The sequence below is a fragment of the Hylobates moloch genome, unplaced genomic scaffold (genome assembly GCF_009828535.3).
Source record: "Hylobates moloch isolate HMO894 unplaced genomic scaffold, HMol_V3 SCAFFOLD_1, whole genome shotgun sequence".
NCBI classification, from domain to species: Eukaryota; Metazoa; Chordata; class Mammalia; order Primates; family Hylobatidae; genus Hylobates; species Hylobates moloch.
The window spans coordinates 102,599,195-102,610,425 of NW_026652276.1; the positions used below are offsets into that span (position 1 = coordinate 102,599,195).

General features: G+C 49.2%; 1 long non-coding RNA gene across 1 annotated transcript; it reads right to left on the reverse strand.

Moving 5' to 3' along the window:
- Positions 1–6,773, reverse strand: LOC116811473 (uncharacterized). The gene is made up of 3 exons (XR_004370472.2): positions 6,745–6,773; positions 5,922–6,181; positions 1–2,298 (listed from the first exon to the last, which is right to left on the reverse strand). It is a non-coding gene; the product is annotated as an uncharacterized LOC116811473 (long non-coding RNA).
- Positions 6,774–11,231: the final 4,458 nt, after the last annotated feature.

Below are 11,231 nucleotides of genomic sequence, written 5' to 3' on the forward strand. Positions count from 1 at the left end.
AAAAACAAACCCAGGACTAGTTCAAGAGGCAAAATAATATGACAAATCCTACTTAAATGATTTCATCTGGTTTCAACCACTGCCAGCTGGTTTGATCCAGTTTCAGCTGGTTTCAAATGACTTCATCCAGTTTCAGCCAAGTTAATTCAGCTTCAGGTGGTTGTGAACAGTTTGTGGCTCCTTTCAACCAGCTTCAGCTGGTTTCAGCCAAGGTCATCCAATGTTGGCTGCCTCCAACTGGTTTAACTCCTGTTTCAACTGGATTCAGCTGATTTCCACTCTCCTTAAGGCTGTGCTGTCCAATTCAGTAGCTCCTAGCTACATGCAGCTCTTTACGTTTAAGTTGATTAAAATTAAAGGAAGGCCAAGTTCTCTGGCTCACCCTGTAATCCCAGCACTTTGGGAGGCCGAGGTGGGAGGATCACTTGAGGTCAGGAGTTCGAGACCAGCCTGGCCAACATGGTGAAACCTTGTCTCTACTAAAAATACAAAAAAACATTAGCCAGGCATGGTGGTGGGTGCCTATAGTCCCAACTACTCAGGAGGCTGAGGCAGGAGAATCATTTGAACCTGGGAGGTGGAGGTTGCAGTGAGCGGAGATCACGCCACTGCACTGCAGCCTGGGCAACAGAACAAGACTCTGTCTCAAACAAATAGATAAAATGAAATGAAATTCATTTCTAGTGTTATAGGCAGAATGTTTGTGGACTTTCCAAAATTCATATGTCAAACTCCTAACTCCCAGTGTGATGGTATTTGGAGGTGAGAAGTTTGGGAGGTGATCATGTTTAGATGAGGTTGTAAGGGTGGAATTCACTTGATGGGATTAGCAGCCTTTCGAGAAGAGTCATCACCAAGCTTGCTTCCTCTCTCCCTGTCTTGGTCCATTCTGGCACTGCTATAAAGAAAAACCTGAGACTGGGTAATTTTTAAAGAAAAGAGGGGTGTTTTGTTTTGTTTTGTTTTGTTTTTGGAGATGGAGATGGAGTTTCACTGTCATCACCCAGGCAAAAGTGCAATGGCATGATCTTGGCTCACTGCCACCTCCACCTCCTGGGTTCAAGCCATTCTCCGGCCTCAGCCTCCTGAGTAGCTGGATTACAGGCGCCCGCCACCACGCCCAGCAAATTTTTGTATTTTTAGTAGAGACGGGGTTTCACCATGTTGTCCAGCCTGGTCTCGAACTCATGACCTCAGGTGATCCACCCACCTTGGCCTCCCAAAGTGCTGGGATTACAGGTGTGAGCCACCACACCCAGCCAAGAAAAAAGTTTTAATTGGCTCATGTTCCGCAGGCTGTACAGGATGCATGATTCTGACATCTGCTCAGCTTCTGGGGAGGTCTCAGGAAACTTACAATCATGGCAGAAGGTGAAGGGGAAGCATGCACATCTCACATGGCCAGAGCAAGAGGATGAGAGAGAGATGGGAGGTGCTACTCACTTTTAAACAAGCAGAGCTTATGATAACCTTCTACCATGAAAACAGCACGGAGGGGATGGTGCTAACCCATTCATGAGAAATCCGCCCGGTGATTTAATCACCTCCTATCAGGCCCCACCTCCAACACTGGGGATTACAATTTGACATGAGACCTTTTTTTTTCTTTTTTCGGTTTTTTTTTTTGGAGACAGTTTCACTCTGTCGCCCAGGATGGAGTGCAGTGGCGCCATCTGGCCTCACTGCAACTTCTGCCTCCCAGGTTCAAGTGATTCTCCTGCCTCAGGCTCCCGAGTAACTGGGATTACAGGTGCCCACCACCACACCCGGCTAATTTTGTATTTTTAGTGGAGACAGGGTTTCACCATGTGGTTCAGGCTAATCTCAAAGTCCTGGCCTCAGGTGATCCGCCCACCTCGGCCTCCCAAAGTGCTGGGATTACAGGTGTGAGCCACTGCACCTGGTCTTGACATGAGATTTAAGCAGGGGACAGACAGCCAAATCATATCACTCCCCATCATGTGAGGATACAGGGAGAAGACAGCCATCCACAAATCAGGAAGTGGGCCCTCAGCAGACACCAATCTGCTAGTTCCTCAGTCTTGTAATTGTGAGAGAGAAATGTGTGTTGTTAAGCCACCCAGCCTATGGTTTTCTGTAATAGAAGCCCAAATGGACTAAGATACTCAGTCATGCTGCTCACAATTCCAGTGCCCAAGAGGGCCAGGACCACATGTGTTCAAGTGGCTGGCATATTGGATGGTGCATTGATAGAACATTTCCATCACCACAGATGGTCCTTCTGGGCAGCTCTACTCTTGGGAGGAGTTCACATGTAGAGATCATGGCAGCAAAAGTCTCTCTGAGTCGGGTGAGAGGCAGAAAGATAAGTGTGTTATTGGCCGGGTGCGGTGGCTCACGCCTATAATCCCAGCACTCTGGGAGGCCGAGGCAGGCAGATCACGAGGTCAGAAGATCGAGACCATCCTGGCTAACGTGGTGAAACCCCGTCTCTACTAAAAATACAAAAAATTAGCTGGACGTGGTGGTGGACGCCTGTAGTCCCAGCTGTTTGGGAGGCTGAGGAAGGAGAATGGCGTGAACCCAGGAGGTAGAGCTTGCAGTGAGCCAAGATTGTGTCTCTGCACTCCAGCCTGGGCAACAGAGGGAGACTCTGTCTCAAAAAAAAAAGGAAGTCTGTTATTAACACCAGGAATGATCATTGTCACTTTTTTTTTTTTTTTTTTGAGACAGAGTTTCACTGTTATTGCCCAGGCTGGAGTGCAATGGCTCACTGCAACCTCCACCTCCTGGGTTCAAGTTGTTCTCCTGCCTCTCAGCTTCCTAAGTAGCTACAGGTGCCCACAACCACACCCAGCTAATTTTTGTATTTTTAGTAGAGACGGGGTTTCACCATGTTGGCCAGGCTGATCTCGAACTCCTGATCTCAGGTGATCTGCCCGCCTCAGCCTCCCAAAGTGCTGAGATTACAGGCATGAGCCACTGTGCCCAGCCCATTGTCACTTTTTACTGAGCACCTGCTATCTACCAGGGAGTGTCAAATGTGTAAAAATGCTATCAGTATGCCTTCCAACAACTCTATAGGGTGGGCATTATCACCCATATTAACAGAGAAGGAAAATGAGGGTTTTTCCTTTTTTCTTTGGTTGGTTGGTTTTGGTTTTTGTTACTGAGACAGAGTCATACTCTGTCTCCCAGGCTGGAGTACAGTGGCACCCCTCATAGCTCACTGCAGCCTCAACCTCCCAGGCTCAAGTAATCCCCCAAGTAACTGGGACTACAGGCATGCACCACCATGCCTGGCGTTTTTTTTTTTTTTTTTAGAGGTGGGGTCTCACTAAGTTGCCCAGGCTGGTCTCAAACTCCTGTTCTCAAGTGATCCTCCTGCCTCAGCCTCCTAAAGTGCTGAGGTTACAGGTATGAGCCACTGCACCTGGCTAGGAAACTGAGTTTTTTCAGTGGTAGAGGCTCTTAGCCAGTGGCCAAGGGAAAGAGAGAGTTCTGGGTTCAGGGGCTGGCAGGAAGTTAGCAAGACACCAGGGACTCAGCTACACTGGCTGGATCTCAGGGAAGAGCAGCCGCCACAGTGGGGACCTGGAGCATGAGGGGAAACTGAGGCAGCAGCTGCACCACAGGGTTGGCAGTACCTGATAAGAGAAGAGGATGCCTTCCATAAGTAGGCCCACAGGTGCCCAGGGCTCCCCATACCCACGGGGTACCAGGTCTAAAACCATGAGACCAGTACCAGCACCAACCACTCAAGGAGCTGAGACAGCTGACCCACTCTCTGCCCTGGCTAGGACTGGCCCCAGCACCCCCAGTGGGGAGGACTCAATGGTCCCAGCTGCCAAGGGCCCAGGAACACTAGCAACAGAAGAATGGCCAAAGTGACAGGGAACCCTTGAGACCCTAGAGCAGCAATGCCTGGGCTGGGCCTGATCCTTCCCACCAGCCCCCAGCCATTCCTGGCCTTCTGCCATGGTTCCTGGTTGGTCTGCAAAGTGCCTGGGGCAAATACCTTCTGGGAGAAGAGTAGAGAGGGTACCCAGGCTCCATGGGCCTTAGGATTCCTGAAGTGGGAGGCTCCTCTCTGATGATGGGGCCACCCTGCTCTGGACAGAAATTCCCTAGCCTCAGGGACATGTTGAATATTGTCACCCGGAGGAACCAAGTGGCTGGGTGGTGGCCCAGTGCAGTGGCTCATGCCTGTAACCTCAGCACTTTGGGAGGCCAAGATGGGCGGGTCATGAGGTCAAGAGATTGAGACCATCCTGGCTAATATGGTGAAACCCTGTCTCTACTAAAAATACAAAAACTAGCTGGGTGTGGTGGCAGGCACCTGTAATCCCAGCTACTCGGGAGGCTGAGGCAGGAGAATCGCTTGAACCTGGGAGGCAGAGGTTGCAGTGAGCTGAGATAGCGCCACTGCACTCCAGCCCGGGTGACAGAGTAAGACTCCATCTGAAAAAAAAAAAAAAAAAAAAAACGGCTGGGCAGCAAAATAAAACGGTTCCCCAGTTCAGCCTTCGGAGGTACCAACCATCGTTAGCAGAGCTGTAAGACCAACTGGGCCCCCACTCGAGGAACATCCCCCTTCCCACAGGGGCTGGGGAGTTGGAGTCCGGGGCTGTGCTGCCCTCTGGAGCAGCCCCCTTGGACTGGCCCTCACTGTTCTCCGGGGCCCTGGGAAGCCATGCAGAGAGGCAGAGGTCCTTTATGTGCCAGACAAGGCTGCTGTCAAGGGACTGCAAGTCTCCTTGAGGTGTGACGTATCTGTTTTTAGAAAAAGAACATCACATCAGCAGGAGCCGGTGGCCAGAGCTGGGGGGAAGGGGGGATCCAGGTCCAATTCCCATGTATCTAGGGCACATGTGCACAGCACCGAGGGCCACTCCAGCCCCTCCCCAGCTCTCAGAGGACCCTGCTCCCACCTGCCTTTTGCTGTGCTATCGGGCAGATGGCATTGTCTCTGCTTTGCAGCTGATGAAATAGGAACTCTGACTTCTGAGCTAGGCTAAGAGGGTGCTTGATGCTGCCATTCTGGGCCCAGGTGAGACATTCAGTCATGAGCATCTGTAGCTCTTGCCTGAGTCTCTTGAGTCTGCCAGAGCAGAGCAGAAGCAAATGCATGAAGGCCCCTCCCCCCAGGGCTGCTCTTAGCCAGTGACTGATGATAATGGGTGTATCAACAGCTTAGCCACATGACCCCACACAAGTGGGGACAACCATGGGTTTCCACATTCTGTACTGCTTCCCAGAGGTCCTCACCAGGTTTAAGCTCAATTGCCTACACTGGTAACTGGTAACTTCCTTGATAACACTAATTTCTTTTTTCATTCTTTTGGTGTTTTTTTTAGATGGAGTTTTGCTCTTGTCGCCCAAGCTGGAGTGCAATGGTGCGATCTCAGCTCACTGCAACCTCTGCCTCCCAGGTTCAAGCGATTCTCCTGCCTCAGCCTCCTGAGTAGCTGGGATTACAGGCATGTGCCACCACACCCTGCTAATTTTATATTTTTAGTAGAGGGGGGTTTCCCCATGTTGGCCAGTCTGGTCTTGAACTCCTGACCTCAAGTGATCCACCCACCTCAGCTTCCCAAAGTGCTGGGATTACAGGCATGAGCCACTGCGCCTGGCCATTTCCTTCCTTCCTCTCTCTCTCTCTCTCTGGCTGGAGTGCGGTGGTGTGATCTGGGCTTACTACAGCCTCTGCCTCAAGAGTCCCTCTGCTGGGACTACAGGTGCACACCACCACGTCCAACTAATTTTTGTGGGGTTTTTTTTGTAGTGATAGGGTTTCACCATGTTGCGCAGGCTGGTCTCAAGCAGTCCTCCTAGGTTCAAGTAATCTTCCGGCCTCAGCCTCCCAAAGTTCTGGGCTTACAGACCTGAGCCATTGTGCCCAACTAACACCCCTTTCTTGGCAGCCTTCCTGTCCATATCTGGTCTCTCTACTCCCCTACCTGGGTTCCTGGGATGGCTTGCACTTAAATCCTTGGAGGGAACTTTAAGCAGAAGGAAAGAGGAGAAAACTCAGAAATGGTGTGGGACCAGCAGCTTCCCCATTGTCTGGTCTGGAGTGGAGGTGGTCCAGGGATCCAGGGAGCCTGGCTCAAGCAGGATAGAAGTGACATCCAGGCTGGCCATCAGGGGGTGCAGTTCAGCAGCAGAGTCTCCAGGCCTGCTCACACTTGGGCTGGTGAAGGATTCTCTTCTGGATAGCCTGTTTAGATTACAGTAGGTCCTGAAGACATGAAATTGGTGTCCAGCCCTGGGAGAGGGGTCTGGCCAGGCTTGCACAGCTGGGCCAGGCTCAGGACTGAGGTAGAAGCATAGTGTTCATCACAGCTGGAGCAAAAGCCCAGAAGAACGGACTTAACACTCCCAGTGGGTCAGAGGAGAGGCTAGCACAGGGTAGACCCAAGATTCTGCAAACAGAGGCCAGAAGATTTTTGTAGGCTACAAGATTCTGTAGACAGAGGCTCACGCCAATAATCCCAGCACTTTGGGAGGCCGAGGCAGGTGGATCACTTGAGACCAGGAGTTCAAGACCAGCCTGGCCAACATGGTGAAACCCTGTCTCTACTAAAAATACAAAAATTAGGCAGGTGTGGTGGGGTGTGCCTGTAGTCCCAGCTACTCGGGAGACTGAGGCAGAAGAATCGCTTGAACCCAGGAGGCGGAGGTTGCAGTGAGCCGAGATCACACCACTGCGTTCCAGCCTGGGTAACAGAGCAAAACTCTGTCTAAATAAATAAATAAATAAATAAATAAAATTATACAGACCTCATCCCCAGGAGGCAGTCTGAAATGGCTCAGGAAAAAAAAAAAAAGCAGGTGAAATTTGTGCAGGGGGATCTCACCTGAACAAGGATCAGAAAGACAAGGGGTTGTGCCCAAACCTCCCCACCCTCCTAGTGGCAGCTGGACCCTGGACCCCTTCACCACCACCAGCCTGCCCCATGCTATCCATCACCAGCCAGCTCACGACCTAAACATCTCTGCATCCCTCCTCTCTCTCTCCATCCCCACTGCTACCTCACTGGTCCTGGCCACCACGACTCTCTCAGCTAGGCTGCAATCACTTCCAGGCTGGATTCTCCACCCCTGCCCTTGACCTTCTCCTCTCCTCTACTCCACAAGGCAGCCAGAAGAATCTGCCAAAGTATCAAGTCTTCTCTTGGGCTAGAGCATTCTGGTGGCTTCCAATCTGCACCCATCCCAGCCCTTTGTGTCAGGCACCATCTCATCTTCATAAATCCTGTTTCTATTGCCTGGAGGACTCCTCCAGCCCTATCTTCCCCTGTTCCTAAATGACATTTTGCCACCCTTCAGATCTCAACGTCACTTTTTTTTTTTTTTGAGACAGAGTCTCGCTGTCGCCCAGGCTGGAGTGCAGTGGCACGATCTCGGCTCACTGCAGGCTCCGCCCCTTGGGGGTTCATGCCATTCTCCTGCCTCAGCCTCCCGAGTAGCTGGGACTACAGGAACCCACCACCTCGCCCAGCTAATTTTTTGTATTTTTTTAGTAGAGACGGGGTTTCACCGTGTTAGCCAGGATGGTCTCGATCTCCTGATCTCGTGATCTGCCCGCCTCGGCCTCCGAAAGTGCTGGGATTACAGGCGTGAGCCACCGCGCCTGGCCCTCAATGTCACTTTTGAGAGAAACCTTAGCCAGGCGTGGTAGCACGCACCTGTGGTCCCAGCTACTCTGAAGACTGAGGAGGAATGATCTCTTGAAGTCAGGAGTTGGGGGCTGCAGCGAGCTAGGATTGCACCACTGCACTCCAGCATGGACAACACAGCAAGACCCTGTCTCTAGGCCAGGTGCAGTGGCTCACACCTGTAATCCCAGCACTTTGGGAGGCTAAGGCAGGCAGATCACCTGAGGTCAGAAGTTTGAGACCAGCCTGGCCCACATTGTGAAACCCCATCTCTACTAAAAATACAAAAATTAGCCGGGTGTGCTGGCATGCACCTGTAATCTCAGCTACTTGGGAGGCTGAGGCAGGAGAATTGCTTGAACCTGGGAGGCAGAGGTTACAGTGAGCCAAGATCGCACCACTGCACTCCAGCATAGACAATGAAGCAAGAAAAAAAAAAAAAAGACCTTGTCTCTGAAAAGAGAGAGAGAAACATAGTTTCACCATGTTGGCCAGGATGGCCTGGAGCTCCTGACCTCAGGTGATCCACTTGCTTCAGCCTCCCAAAGTGCTGGGTTTATAGGCATGAGCCAACACGCCCAGCCTAGTTTTTGAAAATTCTCATTGATTATCTATCATATATTGCTTCTCTGTGATTTTCTGCTGTTTTTCTAAAACTTCTAGTAGCCTTATGTTGCAGTCCCTCCATCTTTCTCCCATTTCTTATAATTGCTCTTTTGTGAATTTCATCTTTGGCTCCTAGTGCTCTTGTGTTGGTCTGGACCCTTCTAGTAACAGAACGGCCATCTGAATGGAGGTCCATGCAGGGTTTCTCTCTCTCTCTTCTTAGAGACAAGGTCTTGGCTGGGTGCAGTGGCTCAAGCCTGTAATCCCAGCACTTTGGGAGGCCGAGGCGGGCAGATCACAAGGTCAGGAGATCGAGACCATCCGGGCTAACACGGTGAAACCCCGTCTCTACTAAAAATACAAAAAATTAGCCGGGCATGGTGGTGGGCACCTGTAGTCCCAGCTGCTGGGGAGGCTGAGGCAGGAGAATGGTGTGAACCTGGGAGGCGGAGCTTGCAGTGAGCTGAGATAGCGCCACTGTACTCCAGCCTGGGTGACAGAGCAAGACTCTGTCTCAAAAAAAAAAAAAAAAAAAGAGACAAGGTCTTGATTGTGATGGTGTCTACCTAAGGGTACGCATTCCCCCAGACTCACAAAACTGTACACAAAGACTAGAAGTCTTTGTTTTGTGATTCTGGGGGAATTGCGTACCCTTAGGTAGACATCATCACAATCAAGATATAAAAGGGTTCCATCATTCCCCCAAATTGCACACTGCCCTATTGTAGTCAAGTCTTTCCCCCACCTCACATCTCCTGTAATCATGGAGCATGTGGCATTTTGAGTTTGTCTTCTTCCACTTAGCAGAATGCCTTTGAGATTCATTCATGTTGTTGAGTATCTCAACAGCTTTTTTTAGCTGCTGAATAGTAGTCTACTGTATGGATGTACCAATTTATCCATTCTGTAGTTGAAGTGCATTTGACTTGTTTGTACTTTGGGGCAATTATAAATAAACTGACTGTAAATATTTGTAAACCGACTTTTGTTTGAATACAAATTTTCATTTCTCCTGGTTAAACACCTAAAAATTGGATTGCTGGGTCATGTGGTAAGTGTATGTTACATTTATTTATTTATTTATTTAGTTATGTATTTATTTATTTATTTATTTATTGATTGATTGATTGATTGATTGAGACTGAGTCTCACTCTGTCACCCAGGCTGGAGTACAGTGGCACCTTCTCGGCTCACTATAGCCTCTGCCTCCCAGGTTCAAGTGATTCTCCTGCCTCAGCCTCCCAAGTAGGTGGGATTACAGACACCACCCACCATGCCGGGCTAATTCTTGTATTTTTAGTAGAGATGGGGTTTCACCATGTTGGCCAGGCTGGTCTCAAACTCCTGACTTCAGGTGATCCACCTGCCTCAGCCACCCAAAGTGCTGGGATTATAGGCGTGGGCCACCATGCCCGGCTATGTGTTCACTTTAATTTTTTTTCTTTTTCTTTTTAATTTAAAATTATTTTTATTTATTTTTTGCTGGGGCTGGAGTGCGGTGGCACAATCACAGTTTGCTGCAGCCTCAACCTCACAGGCTCAAGTGATCCTCCTACTTCAGCCTCCTGAGTAGCTGGGACCAAAGGAACACACCACCATACCCAGCTATATATATTTTGTAGAGACAAGGTCTCACTGTGTTGCCCAGGCTGGTCGTGAACTTCTGGACTCATGCGATCCTCCTACTTTGGCCTCCCAAAGTGCTGGGATTATAGGCATAAGCCACTGTGTTGGCCTTTTTGGCCATTTTAAATTTAGTTATTAATTTTCTTACTACTGACTTTTGAGGATTCTTTACATTCTCAATAAAAGTCCTTTATCATATATGTGCCTTGCAAACATTTTTTCCCGGTTTGTGGTTTGCTTTTCCATTTTCATAAGAGTGTCTTTTGAAAATCAGATGTTTTTAATTTTTATGAAATCTAGTTTAGCATATGTTTTTGTTTATGCTTCATGGATATAGAAGCTATATCTAAGAAACTTTTTTCCTAATCTAAGCTCACAAAGATTTTCTCCTATGTTTCCTTTGGGAAGTATTTTAATTTTGAGGTTGGATTTAGGTCTATGATCCATTTTGTTTTTTGGTTTTTTTTGAGACGGAGTCTCACTCTGTCGCCCAGGCTGGAGTGCAGTGGCGCAATCTCGGCTCACTGCAAGCTCCGCCTCCCGGGTTCACGCCATTCTCCTGCCTCAGCCTCCCAAGTAGCTGGGACTACAGGCGCCCGCCACCACGCCCGGCTAATTTTTTGTATTTTTAGTAGAGATGGGGTTTCACCGTTTTAGCCAGGATAGTCTCGATCTCCTGACCTCGTGATCCGCCTGCCTCGGCCTCCCAAAGTGCTGGGATTACAGGCATGAGCCACCGCGCCCAGCCCTATGATCCATTTTGAAATAATTTTTGTTAAGTTGTGAGGTAGAGGTGGTCAAGTTTCTTTCTTTTTTTAAAAAATATATGCATGACTAGTTGTTCCAATATCATTTGTTGTTTGTTTGTTTGTTGTTGAGACAGTCTTCCTCTGTCAACCAGGCTGAATAGAGTGCAGTGGTACAATCACAGGTCACTGCAGCTTCAAACTCAAGCAATCCTCCCACCTCAGGCTCCCAAGTAGCTGGGACTACAGGCACATAGCACCACACACAGCTGCTGCTTCTTTTTTTTTTTAGTGACAGGGTCTTGCTATGTTGTCCAGGCTGGTCATGAACTCCTGGCCTCAAGCCATCCTCCTGCCTCAGCCTCCCAAAGTGTTGGGATTACAGGCATGAGCAACCACGCCCAGCTGCAACACCATTTGTTGACATGACTACCATTTATCCATTTGATTGTCTTTGCCGTTTTGTAAAAACCAACTGACCCTGAGGTGGGCAGATCGCTTGAGCCCAAGAGTTCAAGACCAGCCTGGGCAACATGGTGAAACCCTATCTCTATTATAAAAAGCAAACAAAAAAATCAACTGACCATGTATGTGTTAGTTTATGGAGTTTCAAAACATGGTTAACAGGAT